A 16,416-nucleotide genomic window follows, 5' to 3' on the forward strand; every position below is an offset into this window, starting at 1 on the left:
TAAAAATAAAATATGGACATGAGGGCATCATGATCATTCTTAGAACAACAACTTATATAATTCTTGTCATATGATCTCTTATGCTAGAGTAACAATTCAATCACAATTTCAAGTATGAATCATAAACTTCATTGAAAACTAACAAACTATAATCTCAGTCATTGGAGCAATTGCAATTTATCATAACATAGGAAAGAGTCAATATATAAGAGCTTTTCAGCAAGTCCACATACTCAACTATCAGATAGTCTTTCACAATTGCTGACAGTCACGCAATACTTATGGGTATGGAGTTTTAATCGGACACAGAGAAAGATAGGGGCTTATAGTTTTCCTCCCAACGTTTTACCTCAAGGGTAATGTCAAAAATAATAGTTCATGAAAACTCACATCCAATTAGCCATATATACCAGGATCTTTCCAACATGTTATGCTTGCCGAAAGATAAAATGCAAAAAAGGAAGGGTGAAGATCACCAAGACTCTTATGCAAGGTAGGGGATAAAAGTAAAAGATAGGCCCTTCGCAGAGGGAAGCAGAGTTTGTCATGCGCTTTTATGGTTGGATGCACAAAATATTAATGCGAAAGAACGTCACTTTATATTGCCACTTGTGATATGGACCTTTATTATGCAGTCCATCACTTTTATTTCTTCCATATCACACGATCATATAAAGCTTATTTTCTCCCACACTAATAAGTCATACATATTTAGAGAGCAATTTTTATTGCTTGCACCGATGACAACTTACTTGGAGGATCTTACTCAATCCATAGGTAGGTATGGCAGACTCTCATGGCAAAATTGGTTTAAGGGTGTTTGGAAGCACAAGTAGTATCTCTACTTGGTGCGATGAATTTGGCTAGCATGAGGGGGAAAGGCAAGCTCAATCATGTTGGATGATACATGACAATATAATTCATCTCAGATGTAAGAAAACATAACCCATTACATTGTCTTCCTTGTCCAACGTCAACTCTTTAGCATGTCATATTTTAATGAGTGCTCACAATCATAAAAGATGTCCAAGATAGTATATTTATATGTGAAGACCTCTCTTTCTTTATTACTTCCTATTAATTGCAACGATGACCAAAACTATGTTTGTCAACTCTCAACAACTTTCATTCATCATACTTTTTATATGTGAGCTCATTACTCTCCAGAAGATCCATATGATCTCTTTGTTTCCTTTTTATTCTTTCTCTTTTCTTTTATTCACTCAAGATCATGGCAAAATAATAAAGCCCTTGACTCAACACTAATCTTATTATATATAGCTCACGGACTCGATTACATAGAAGGATCATAAAGCAAAGCTCACAACTAGATCATACTAAAACTTTATTCTACTAGATCAAGATATTACCAAAAGGATCTAACTAAGAAAAACGGTAAAGATAAAAGTGATGGTGATATGATACCGGGGCACTCCCCCAAGCTTGGCAGTTGCCAAGGGGAGTGCCCATACCCATGTGATTATGTCTCTCTTTTCGGGGATGGTGATGTGATATTCTTGGCGATGATTGAAGGAAATATGCCCTAGAGGTAATAATAAAGTTATTATTTATTTCCTTATATCATGATAAATGTTTATTATTCATGCTAGAATTGTATTAACCGGAAACATAATACTTGTGTGAATACATAGACAAACAGAGTGTCACTAGTATGCCTCTACATGACTAGCTCGTTGATCAAAGATGGTTATGTTTCCTAGCCATTGACATGAGTTGTCATTTGATTAACGGGATCACATCATTAGGAGAATGATGTGATTGACTTGACCCATTCCGTTAGCTTAGCACTTGATCGTTTAGTATGTTGCTATTGCTTTCTTCATGACTTATACATGTTCCTATGACTATGAGATTATGCAACTCCCGTTTACCGGAGGAACACTTTGTGTGCTACCAAACGTCACAATGTAACTGGGTGATTATAAAGGTGCTCTACAGGTGTCTTCAAAGGTACTTGTTGGGTTGGCGTATTTTGAGATTAGGATTTGTCACTCCGATTGTCGGAGAAGTATCTCTGGGCCCACTCGGTAATGCACATCACTTAAACCTTGCAAGCATTGCAACTAATGAGTTAGTTGCGGGATGATGTATTACGGAATGAGTAAAGAGACTTGCCGGTAACGAGATTGAACTAGGTATTGAGATACCGACGGTCGAATCTCGGGCAAGTAACATACCGATGACAAAGGGAACAACGTATGTTGTTATGCGGTCTGACCGATAAAGATCTTCGTAGAATATGTGGGAGCCAATATGAGCATCCAGGTTCCGCTATTGGTTATTTACCGGAGACGTGTCTCGGTCATGTCTACATAGTTCTCGAACCCGTAGGGTCCGCACGCTTAAAGTTTCAATGACGGTTATATTATGAGTTTATGAGTTTTGATGTACCGAAGGTTTTTCGGAGTCCCGGATGTGATCACGGACATGAAGAAGAGTCTCGAAATGGTTGATACATGAAGATTGATATATTGGAAGCCTGTATTTAGATATCGGAAGTGTTTCGGGTGAAATCGGGATTTTACCGGAGTACCGAGGGGTTACCGGAACCCCCCGGGGGGCTTAATGGGCCATAGTGGGCCTTTGTGGAGAAGAGGAGAGGCGGCCAGGGCAGGGCCGCGCTCCCCTCCCCCCTAGTCCGAATAGGACAAGGAGAGGGGGGCGGCCCCCCTTTCCTTCCTCTTTCTCTCTCTCTCCTCTTTCCCCCTCCACTCCTAATCCAACAAGGGAAAGGGAGGGAGTCCTACTCCCGGTGGGAGTAGGACTCCTCCTGGCGCGCCCCTCCTGGCCGGCCGCACCTCCCCCCTTGCTCCTTTATATACGGGGGCAGGGGGCACCCTAGAGACACAAGAATTGATCGTTTGATCTTTTAGCCATGTGCGGTGCCCCCCCCCCTCCACCATAGTCCACCTCAATAATACTGTAGCGATGCTTACATGAAGCCCTGCGTTGGTAGAACATCATCATCGTCACCACGCTGTCGTGCTGACAAAACTCTCCCTCAACACTTGGCTGGATCGGAGTTCAAGGGACGTCATCGGGCTGAACGTGTGCTGAACTCGGAGGTGTCGTACGTTCGGTACTTGATCGGTCGGATCATGAAGACGTATGACTACATCAACCGCGTTGTGCTAACGCTTCCACTTTTGGTCTACGAGGGTACGTGGACAACACTCTCCCCTCTCGTTGCTATGCATCACCATGATCTTGCATGTGCGTAGGAATTTTTGAAATTACTACGTTCCCCAACAGTGGCATCCGAGCCTAGTTTTATGCGTAGATGTCATATGCACGAGTAGAACACAAGTGACTTGTAGGCGATATAAGTCATACTGCTTACGAGCATGTCATACTTTGGTTCGGCGGTATTGTTGGATGAAGCGGCTCGGACTGACATTATGCATACACTTACGCGAGACTGGTTCTACCGACGTGCTTTGCACACAGGTGGCTGGCGGGTGTCAGTTTCTCCAACTTTAGTTGAACCGAGTGTGGCTACGCCTGGTCCTTGCGAAGGTTAAAACAACACCAACTTGACAAACTATCATTATGGTTTTGATGCGTAGGTAAGAACGGTTCTTGCTAAGCCCAGTAGCAGCCACGTAAAACTTGCAACAACAAAGTAGAGGACGTCTAACTTGTTTTTGCAGGGCATGTTGTGATGTGATATGGTCAAGACATGATTCTAAGTTTTATTGTATGAGATGATCATGTTTTGTAACCGAGTTATCGGCAACTGGCAGGAGCCATATGGTTGTCGCTTTATTGTATGCAATGCAATCGCCCTGTAATGCTTTACTTTATCACTAAGCGGTAGCAATAGTCGTAGAAGCATAAGATTGGCGAGACGACAATGATGCTACGATGGAGATCAAGGTGTCGCGCCGGTGACGATGGTGATCATGACGGTGCTTCGGAGATGGAGATCACAAGCACAAGATGATGATGGCCATATCATATCACTTATATTGATTGCATGTGATGTTTATCTTTTATGCATCTTATTTTTCTTTGATTGACGGTAGCATTATAAGATGATCTCTCACTAAATTTCAAGATAAAAGTGTTCTCCTTGAGTATGCACCGTTGCCAAAGTTCATCGTGCCCAGACACCACGTGATGATCGGGTGTGATAAGCTCTACGTCCATGTACAACGGGTGCAAGCCAGTTTTGCACACGCAGAATACTCAGGTTAAACTTGACGAGCCTAGCATATGCAGATATGGCCTCGGAACACTAAGACCGAAAGGTCGAGCATGAATCATATAGTAGATATGATCAACATAGTGATGTTCACCATTGAAAACTACTCCATTTCACGTGATGATCGGTTATGGTTTAGTTGATTTGGATCACGTGATCACTTAGATGATTAGAGGGATGTTTATCTAAGTGGGAGTTCTTAAGTAATATGATTAATTGAACTTAAATTTATCATGAACTTAGTACCTGATAGTATCTTGCTTGTCTATGTTGGTTGTAGATAGATGGCCCGTGTTGTTGTTCCGTTGAATTTTAATGTGTTCCTTGAGAAAGCAAAGTTGAAAGATGATGGTAGCAATTACACGGACTAGGTCCGTAACTTAAGGATTATCCTCATTGCTACACAAAAGAGTTACGTCCTGGAAGCACCGCTAGGTGTACCACCTGCGCCAGCAACTGCAGACATTGTGAATGCCTGGCAGTCACGTGTTGATGACTACTCGATAGTTCAGTGTGCCATGCTTTACAGCTTAGAACCGGGACTTCAACGATGTTTTGAACGTCATGGAGCATATGAGATGTTCTAGGAATTGAAGTTAATATTTCAAAAGAATGCCCGGATTGAGAGATATGAAGTCTCCAATAAGTTCTACAGTTGTAAGATGGGGGAGAATAGTTCTGTCAGTGATCATATACTCAAGATGTCTGGGTACTGCAATCACTTGATTCAACTGGGAGTTAATCTTCTGGATGATAGCGTCATTGACAGAATTCTTCAATCACTGCCAGCAAGCTACAAAAGCTTCATGATGAACTATAACATGCAAGGGATGGATAAGACGATTCCCGAGCTCTTCGCAATGCTAAAGGCTGCGGAGGTAGAAATCAAGAAGGAGCATCAAGTGTTGATGGTCAATAAGACCACTAGTTTCAAGAAAAAGGGCAAAGGGAAGAAGAAGGAGAACTTCAAGAAGAACAGCAAGCAAGTTGCTGCTCAAGGGAAGAAACCCAAGTCTGGACCTAAGCCTGAGACTGAGTGCTTCTACTGCAAAGTAACTGGTCACTGGAAGCGGAACTGCCCCAAGTATTTGGCGGATAAGAAGGATGGCAATGTGAACAAAGGTATATGTGATATACATGTTATTGATGTGTACCTTACCAGAGCTTGCAGTAGCACCTGGGTATTTGATACTGGTTCTGTTGCTAATATTTGCAACTCGAAACAGGGACTACAGATTAAGCGGACACTGGCTAAGGACGAGGTGACGATGCGCGTGGGAAATGGTTCCGAAGTTGATGTGATCGCCATCGGCACGCTGCCTCTACACTTACCTTCGGGATTAGTATTAGACCTAAATAATTGTTATTTGGTCCCAGCGTTGAGGATGAATATTATATCTGGATCTTGTTTGATGCGAGACGGTTATTCATTTAAATCGGAGAATAATGGTTGTTCTATTTATATGAGTAATATCTTTTATGGTCATGCACCCTTGAAGAGTGGTCTATTTTTGACGAATCTCGATAGTAGTAATACACATATTTATAATGTTGAAGCCAAAAGATGCAGACTTGATAATGATAGTGCAACTTATTTGTGGCACTGCCGTTTAGGTCATATCGGTGTAAAGCGCATGAAGAAACTCCATACTAATGGACTATTGGAACCACTTGATTATGAATCACTTGGTACTTGCGAACCGTGCCTCATGGGCAAGATGACTAAAACGTCGTTCTCCAGTACTATGGAGAGAGCAACAAATTTGTTAGAAACCATACATACAGATGTATGCGGTCCGATGAATGTTGAGGCTCGCGGCAGGTATCGTTATTTTCTCACCTTCACAGATGATTTAAGCAGATATGGGTATATCTACTTAATGAAACATAAGTCTGAAACATTTGAAAAGTTCAAAGAATTTCATAGTGAAGTTGAAAATCATCATAACAAGAAAATAAAGTTTCTACGATCTGATCGTGGAGGGGAATATTTGAGTTACGAGTTTGGTCTACATTTGAAACAATGTGGAATAGTTTCGCAACTCAAGCCACCCGGAACACCACAGCGTAATGGTGTGTCCGAACATCGTAATCGTACTTTACTAGATATGGTGTGATCTATGATGTCTCTTACCAATTTACCGCTATCGTTTGGGGGTTATGCTTTAGAGACGTCTGCATTCACGTTAAATAGGGCACCATCGAAATCTGTTGAGATGACGCCTTATGAACTGTGGTTTGGCAAGAAACCAAAGTTGTCGTTTCTTAAAGTTTGGGGCTGCGATGCTTATGTGAAAAAGCTTCAACCTGATAAGCTCGAACCCAAATCGGAGAAATGTGTCTTCATAGGATACCCAAATGAGACTGTTGGGTAGACCTTCTATCATAGATCCGAAGGCAAGACATTCGTTGCTAAGAATGGATCCTTTCTAGAGAAGGAGTTTCTCTCGAAAGAAGTGAGTGGGAGGAAAGTAGAACTTGATGAGGTAACTATACCTGCTCCCTTATTGGAAAGTAGTTCATCACAGAAACCGGTTCCTGTGACGCCTACACCAATTAGTGAGGAAGTTAATGATGATGATCATGGAACTTCAGATCAAGTTGTTACTGAACCTCGTAGGTCAACCAGAGTAAGACCCGCACTAGAGTGGTACGGTAATCCTGTTCTGGAGGTTATGTTACTAGACCATGACGAACCTACGAACTATCAAGAAGCGATAGTGAGCCCAGATTCCGCAAAATGGCTTGAGGCCATGAAATCTGAGATGGGATCCATGTATGAGAACAAAGTGTGGACTTTGGTTGACTTGCCCGATGATCGGCAAGCCATTGAGAATAAATGGATCTTCAAGAAGAAGACTGACGCTGACGGTAATGTCACTGTCTATAAAGCTCGACTTGTTGCAAAAGGTTTTCGACAAGTTAAATGGATTGACTACGATGAGACTTTCTCACCCGTAGCGATGCTTAAGTCTGTCCGAATCATGTTAGAAATTACCGCATTTTATGATTATGAAATTTGGCAAATGGATGTCAAAACTGCATTCCTGAATTGATTTCTAGAAGAAGAGTTGTATATGATGCAACCAGAAGGTTTTGTCGATCCAAAGGGAGCTAACTAAGTGTGCAAGCTCCAGCGATCCGTTTATGGACTGGTGCAAGCCTCTTGGAGTTGGAATAAACGCTTTGATAGTGTGATCAAAGCATTTGGTTTTGTACAGACTTTTGGAGAAGCCTGTATTTACAAGAAAGTGAGTGGGAGCTTTGTAGCATTTCTGATATTATATGTGGATGACATATTGTTGATTGGAAATGATATAGAATTTCTGGATAACATAAAGGGATACTTGAATAAGAGTTTTTCAATGAAAGACCTCGGTGAAGCTGCTTATATATTGGGCATCAAGATCTATAGAGATAGATCAAGATGCTTAATTGGACTTTCACAAAGCCCATACCTTGACAAAGTTTTGAAGAAGTTCAAAATGGATCAAGCAAAGAAAGGGTTCTTGCATGTGTTACAAGGTGTGAAGTTGAGTAGGACTCAATGACCGACCACTACAGAAGATAGAGAGAAGATGAAAGATGTTCCCTATGCTTCAGCCATAGGCTCTATCATGTATGCAATGCTGTGTACCAGACCTGATGTGTGCCTTGCTATAAGTCTAGCAGGGAGGTACCAAAGTAATCCAGGAGTGGATCACTGGACAGCGGTTAAGAACATCCTGAAATATCTGAAAAGGACTAAGGATATGTTTCTCGTTTATGGAGGTGACAAAGAGCTAGTCGTAAATGGTTACATCGATGCAAGATTTGACACTGATCCGGCGATTCTAAATCGCAAACCGGATACATGTTTACATTGAACTGTGGAGCTGTCAGTTGGTGCAGTTCTAAACAAAGCGTCATGGCGGGATCTACGTGTGAAGCGGAGTACATAGCTGCTTCAGAAGCAGCAAATGAAGGAGTCTGGATGAAGGAGTTCATATCCGATCTAGGTGTCATACCTAGTGCATCGGGTCCAATGAAAATCTTTTGTGACAATACTGATGCAATTGCCTTGGCGAAGGAATCCAGATTTCACAAGAGAACCAAGCACATCAAGAGACGCTTCAATTCCATCCAGGATCTTGTCCAGGCGGGAGACATAGAAATTTGCAAGATACATACGGATCTAAATGTTGCAGACCCGTTGACTAAGCCTCTTCCACGAGCAAAACATGATCAGCACCAAGGCTCCATGGGTGTTAGAATCATTACTGTGTAATCTAGATTATTGACTCTAGTGCAAGTGGGAGACTGAAGGAAATATGCCCTAAAGGCAATAATAAAGTTATTATTTATTCCCTTATATTATGGTAAATGTTTATTATTCATGCTAGAATTGTATTAACCGGAAATATAATATTTGTGTGAATACATAGACAAACAGAGTGTCACTAGTATGCCTCTACTTGACTGGCTCGTTGATCAAAGATGGTTATGTTTCCTAGCCATTGACACGAGTTGTCATTTGATTAACGGGATCACATCATTAGGAGAATGATGTGATTGACTTGACCCATTCCGTTAGCTTAGCACTCGATCGTTTAGTATGTTGCTATTGCTTTCTTCATGACTTATACATGTTCCTACGACTATGAGATTATGCAACTCCCGTTTACCGGAGGAATACTTTGTAACATCCCAAAATTTCAATTTGGAATGTTATACATTAGATTATCACTGCATATCATATTTTATTTTCCTTTGGTCTGATCCTAGAAATTCTACGCAACTCAAGGACCCATGGAGAGAGTTGGGGATTTCGTTATTTCATATTTGAGTTTTCTCAAATTTTGAAAATAGGATTATTTGATTTTATTTATTTTATCTTCAATTATTTATATTATACAAATATGAGAGAGGGAATAAAATGACTTTCCCAAAATGAAGAAATATTGAGGATTTAATAATAAAATCAAATAAGATTTTATTTTGGATTTATTGGCTATTTTATTTGAATTTAGGAAAAATGCGCGTTTTTCAAAATTGCATTTAGGCTCCAAATAAATGTTCATCCTGTGCGGCTTGATTTTAGAAGCCAGGGAAAATTTATTTCGTGATTTCTGGAATCAGTTTAGTATTTCTTTTGTTTGTTTTTCTGCATGAAATTATTTAAAAAGACACGAAACCGACCTTGAGCCATAATCAGTCAGGACTCTGTCCGCCGGGCCTTTATAAGGAGCCGACCCCAAGCCGCAAGCCCACCCCGCACCAAACCCTAACCCTAGCCGCGCCCTAGCCGCCGCAGCCGCCGCCGCGCCGCGCCGCCGCCGGAGCTGGAGCCGCCGACGACGACGCCGCAGCCCGCCGCCGACGACGCCGCCGGTTTTTCCGCCGGTTTTCGATAGTTTTTTTAGATCCGTTTTTTAGTTAGATCGGTTTTTTTCCGGTTTAGTCTATTTAGCGAGCGTTCGCTCGTTAGTTCGTTTTAAAGGACGCGTTCATTGTTTAGTTACAGAAAACGAACGTTCGTTCGTTAATCTGTTCGTCATTTTTCTTTTTCTCGGATTTTCCGCGATTATTTATGATCGTGATTTCTGATCCGATTTTCGTTCTAGTATAACTTTTCGCTCGTTTATCGGAATCAGGCGATTCAAGCGCCTAGAGTTTCATATCGAAACCCTCTTTCTGTTTAACCAACTCAAACAAGTTTTTGCTTCTGTAAAATTTGACCTACATCCAGAATAGTAAACGAAGTTTGTTTCTTTCGCCGTTTGTGTTTCGTTGCTTCGTTCGATTTGATTCTTTTTGTCAACCGGAGTTCTTAAGTTGAACTTTCTGGTTTGATTTCTTATTTGAGTTTTACCCATGCATTAGATGAGTACTTATTGTATGCTTGTTTGTTTGTGATAGAGTACCCGGATTGCGCTGCTTGCTACTTCGAATCGCTAGGTTTCGCGGATCATCAGCAAGGCAAGTAACACTTTGATCATACCTCCTACTACCCAATTTTATTGCATTAGATCAATCCTCAAACAATTGCATGATTAGGATCAAATTATATTGTGAGTTTTGGGAAGTAGATGAGGTAGTACCTATTACTTGTTTCATTATCAAACCTTTGGGAGTTACTTCTACGTTTGCTTATATTGCCATGCTATGCTAGTAGACGTGGATTGGGGAGTGTATCCATGACAGAAGTGAGATTGTTAAATTAATGGTTTATCTAAGGTGGCAACTTAAACACACATCTGGGTGGATTGAGGCACCTGGGTATTCCTGCGATTGCTTGTTTTCTTTTGGACCGCCACCCAGGCTCAAAGGGATCATGAGATTATTCAAACTAGAAACTTCCGTGTGCAGCCACAAGCTACTATGGGCTCTAGCATAGTTGACTAAGTCGTGCGAACTCTTACAGTGCTAGACTAGCAGATGTACGGGATGTAGGTTGGTACGGTCTACCCATTCGTAAGGTGCTAGCGCTTCTGAAAGACTATGTCTCGGTCATCCGTTTCTCAAACATCATGTAGTGCAAGAACCTCAACGGAGGAGATCGAGTCTTGTGGGGAAAAGTGCGCAAACCTCTGCAGAGTGTATAAACTAATCATGGTTAGCCGTGTCCCCGGTTATGGACAACTTGAGTATCTAGTACTTGGATTATCATGTGAATCTCATCATGTTACTTTAATTAATATTGTTGGGTTTTAATGTTGATGCTTAATTGGGATTGAGAGGGTGTCTACACTCTCAATGTTTAACAACCACCATGATAGTTAAATAAAATTTATTCCTTTGCAGTAGGGAAAAATTGGCTTTATGCAAAACTATAATCATAGAGCTTTCCACCAGCCAAATATGCATGTAGTATAGCTTTATTCTTCCATTATTCTCTATGTGTTACATTGTCAGCATATTCCATGTGCTGACCCGTTTCGGGCTGCAACGTTCATGTTGCAGACTTTTCAGACAACAAGTAAGGTGCCTTTAGGTCGTGGTTCTATACTCAGTGATGATGTTGGAGTTGATGGACTCACCTATCTTCCAAGCCTTCCGCTGTTATCGTTATTAGATGGCCTTAAGCCATATTTATTGTAATAAGTTCTCTTTTGAGACACTCGATGTAATAAGTGTGTGATTGCTACTCTGTTATAAATCCTTCAAGTACTGTGTGTGTCAGCATTACCGATCCAGGGATGACACTGATGCACAGAGATTGGACCGTTTGAGGTCTGGTTGCTACAAGATGGTATCAGAGCACACGCTGACTGTAGGACACGACCACTAAGCCAAAGCCCTAGATCACTACTCACTCTTCTCATTCTGACTCCTCATCTTCTCTACTCTTTTAGTATGGCGGATGCAAGGAACAAGTTCATGCAACCGGATGAAGATATACCCTTTGGACGCCACTTGAAAGAAGTCACTAGATATCTAAACATCAGAGTACCAAGTTTCACCGGAACCTACAACGCCACTTTACCTGAAGAGGAGCGCTGGATGATTCAAGTTCAAGTTCCAGGAAGGACGTTCATGCCAGTCACCAAGCCCATAGAGTTTTTCTTTGATGCACCAACCTGGAGTCTAGGAAAGAGCATGGTAGCTCACATCGCCATGGGACGTATTGGAGAAGTTTACCGCAATGATCTCAAGGATACTATCTACCAAATTTGTGGGCACCGAGATGAGCAATGGGAGATGATCAGCACCAAGAAGGATAGATCAATCGCAGCTTTCATCCAGGAGTTAAACCAGCACATTCGACGATAGGAGAACCAGATGTGCGCAGATATGATAGATCTGAAGAAGGCGAGGACAAGAATCACGGAAATGGAGGAAGAACTCAAGGCTACACGTGAAGATTATATGGAGGAAATCAAAGTATTGGTGGAGAAGAATGACGACCTGATCAAGAAGATCGGAATATTCGTGGGAGGCCCTACACCAGTAGTAGAAGACGAAGAACCCAAGGAGATTCGCCCGGAAGACTACATCATCATCGACGACACCGAGTCAGACCCAGATGATAGCGATGATGACTATGTTGATGAAGCTGGAGAAGATATCATGGATTCTGCAACCGAAGAATATTTCTAGTAGACCACCCCATCAGTAGTAGTATTCCATCATGTAAATATAGTAGTCCAAGCACTTTTGCGATAGTTAGACCGATTGTATGCCCTTGTTTGATTGAATGAAGTGATATTGTTTGCTTTTGCCTCATGTGCATATGGGTAGTGTTTTCTCTCTAGACCTCATTCTATTCTTAAATCTCATCTTTTCTAAACCCATCAAATGCCTCCGAGACATGACAATGGATTTGCTTTCCCACCGGAGCTCACTCAATTGATCCAGCAGCAGAATATGTTGATGCAGTTGCTAGTCCAGAATCAGAATCAGGGGAACAACAACAACAACAACCCACCACCACCACCACCTATTGATCACTTAACCCGTTTTCTTAGGCTGAATCCGCCAGTGTTCTCCAGTAGCACCGAGCCGATAGTAGCAGATGATTGGCTCCGCAAGATTGGAAGGGAGTTAACCACTACAGGATGTACTGATGCTGAGAAGGTGCGCTTTGCCGCACATCAGTTGGATGGACCAGCAGCATCATGGTGGGAGAATTACGCTGTTACCTACCCTATAGCCACGGTGACATGGGATCAGTTTCAGCAGGCTTTCCATATTGCCCACGTTTCAGCAGGAGCTATGGCCATGAAGAAGCATGAGTTTCGCAACTTACGCCAAGGAGGACGGACCGTTGGCCAATATGTGGATGACTTTAGTAAGCTAGCACGTTATGCCCCAGATGACGTTGTTACGGATGCCGCTAAGCAGGAGAAGTTTCTGGAAGGACTGAATGATGAGTTGAGCATGCAGTTAATGGTAGAAAGCTTCAACAACTACCAGGAGTTGGTAGATCGCGCTCTTATGATTGAAGGGAAGCAGCAGCAAATTGAGAACCGCAAGAGGAAGTATGGACAAGGGAAGTACAATTCTGGAGCTCAGCAGAAGCCGCGTTTTACCCCTAGATCGGGAGGACCTTTCCAGCATACCCATGGAGGAGGTAGCTCGCACAATCATAATGGCCCCAAGAATGGTAATGGGAATGGAGGAAGCAACGGCCAAAACCGTACCAACCCGTCAACCCCAGCTAAGAGAGACCTGAGCCAAGTCACTTGCTTTAAGTGCCAGAAGACCGGACATTATGCCAATGAATGTCCTGAAGCCTAGAATGGAAGTGGCAATGGAAGCACTTGGAAGAAGCCGAACCCTTTCAACAGGGGACATGTGAACCACGTTAATGTGGAGGAGGTTGAAGGTTGAAGCTCAGCCAGATGCAGTAATAGGTAAGTTTTTGGTTAAGTCATTTACTGCACTCGTTCTTTTTGATACTGGTGCATCGCATTCATACATCTCAAGGGGATTTGTGGATAAGTATAAATTGCCAACCCAAGCCCTTAGGTCACCCATGTTAGTAACCTCGCCTGGAGCAGAGTATATGGCTAGTCTATGGTGTGATCGGTTATCATTAAGGATTGGTAACTATGTATTTCCCTCGGACCTAATAGTATTGGAATCGCAAGGATTGGATGTGATATTAGGCATGGATTGGTTATCAAAGTATGAAGGGAACATTGAATGCGCCAGTAATTCAATTTTGCTTACTACGCCAGAAGGAAGAAGGATCAAGTATGTATCCCGGCATGTGCCGAAGAGGATTCAAGTAAATTCCCTAACAGGGGTTGTGCAGGAGGAAGTACCGGTGGTGAAGGATTTTCTAGATGTATTTCCAGAGGAGTTTCCAGGCATGCCACCGGATAGAGATATTGAATTTTTGATTGAGCTTTTGCCAGACACAGGGCCAATATCTAAGAGACCATACAAAATGCGCGCGAAAGATTTGGAGGAGATTAAGAAGCAGATTAAGGAGTTACTAGATAAAGGTTATATTCGCCCAAGTTCTTCGCCTTGGGGATCGCCAGTACTTCTAGTGGAGAAGAAGGATGGATCGTTAAGGATGGTTGTTGATTATCGGGGATTGAATGAAGTAACAATCAAGAACAAGTACCCACTACCAATGATCAATGATCTGTTTGATCGATTGCAAGGAGCTAAGGTATTTTCCAAGATCGATCTGCGATCAGGATACCATCAGTTGAAGATTCGAGAATAGGATATACCTAAGACGGCTTTTACCACCAGGTATGGGCTGTACGAGTATACCGTTATGTCATTTGGCCTAACTAACGCACCTGCATATTTTATGAACATGATGAACAAAGTGTTTATGGAGTTTTTGGATAAGTTCGTCGTAGTGTTCATTGATAATACTCTGGTTTACTCGAAGAATGAAGAGGAGCATAAGGAACATTTGTGTTTGGTACTTGAGGAGCTCAGAGAACATCAGCTATATGCCAAGTTTAGCAAATGTGAATTTTGGTTGAAGGAAGTTGGATTCCTCAGACACGTTATATCCGGAGAAGCTATAGCAGTAGATCACACCAAGGTTGACACTGTGACAAATTGGGAAGCCCCGACAACAGTTGGAGAGATCCGGAGTTTTCTTGGACTCGTGGGATACTACCGGAGATTTATTGGAAATTTCTCGAAGATTGCAAAACCTATGACGGAGTTGTTAAAGAAGGATACCAAATTCAAATGGACTGGGGAATGTGAGGCCACTTTCCAGGAGTTGAAGAAACATCTGGTTACATCACCAGTGTTGATTTTGCCGGATCAGAACAAGGATTATGAGGTGTATTGTGACGCTTCACGTCGAGGACTTGGAGCAGTGCTTATGCAGAAGGGAAGAGTTGTTTCATATGCCTCACGACAGCTTAAGCTTCATCAGTTGAATTATGCCACGCATGATTTGGAGTTAGCAGCCATAGTGCATGCATTGAAGACTTGGAGACATTTTCTCATTGGAAACCATTGTGAGGTGTACACGGATCACAAGAGTTTGAAGTATATTTTCACGCAGAAGGAGTTGAATCTCAGGCAAAGGATATGGTTGGATCTCATCAAGGATTATGATATGAGATTGCATTATCATCCCGGAAAGGCTAACGTAGTAGCAGATGCGTTGAGCCGTAAAAGCCATGTCAACACTCTAATGACGAGAGATTTACCAAAGGAGTTAGCCGAGGATCTTCGTGAGCTATGTTTGGAGATAGTTCCGAGAGGCTATGTAGCAGCATTGGAGATTCAATCTACTTTGATGGATAAGATTGGAGAAGCTCGGAAGGCTGACAAGGAGATTGCTTCTATTAAAAAGAAAATGAGCAAAGGAAAAGCTAAAGGATTTCGTGAGGATGAGCATGATACCTTATGGTTTGAAGATTGTGTTTATGAGCCCAATGACCCGGAGATCATGAAGTTAATTCTGCAAGAGGCTCATGATTCACCATATTCAATTCACCCAGGAAATACCAAGATGTATTTGGATTTAAAGAATATTTTCTGGTGGACCGGAATGAAGAAGGATATTGCGGAGTATGTAGCAGTTTGTGATGTGTGTCAAAGAGTAAAGGCAGAGCATCAGAAGCCAGCGGGATTGCTACAGCCATTGCCAATACCCGAATGGAAGTGGGATAAGTTAGGCATGGATTTTATTATAGGATTGCCCAGAACTCTTTCAGGCTATGACTCGATTTGGGTTGTAGTCGATCGTTTGACTAAGGTAGCTCATTTCATTCTAGTGAAGACTACCTGCACCAGTACTAAGTTGTCAAAGATATACATGACCAGGATCGTATGTCTGCATGGAGTTTCAAGGAGTATTGTATCAGATAGAGGAACCCAGTTTACCTCAAAGTTCTGGAATCAGTTGCACAAGACTTTAGGTACCAGGCTAGAGTTCAGCACAACTTTTTATCCACAGACAAATGGACAGACCGAGAGAGTCAATCAGATTTTGGAGGATATGCTGAGAGCTTGCGCGCTAGATTACGGATCTAGTTGGGATGAGAATTTGCCATATGCAGAGTTATCCTACAACAACAGTTATCAATCCAGTTTGAAGATGGCCCCTTTCGAAGCCTTGTACGGAAGGAGGTGCAGGACCCCGTTGTCGTGGGATGAAGTTGGAGACCGCCAGTTGTTTAGACCGGATTTGATTAAAGAATCTGAACAGAAGGTGAAGTTGATTCGTGATAGACTCAAGGTAGCCCAGTCCAAGCAGAAGAGCTACGTAGATTCTA

This window comes from Triticum dicoccoides, chromosome 1A (assembly GCF_002162155.2).
Source record: "Triticum dicoccoides isolate Atlit2015 ecotype Zavitan chromosome 1A, WEW_v2.0, whole genome shotgun sequence".
NCBI lineage: Eukaryota > Viridiplantae > Streptophyta > Magnoliopsida > Poales > Poaceae > Triticum > Triticum dicoccoides.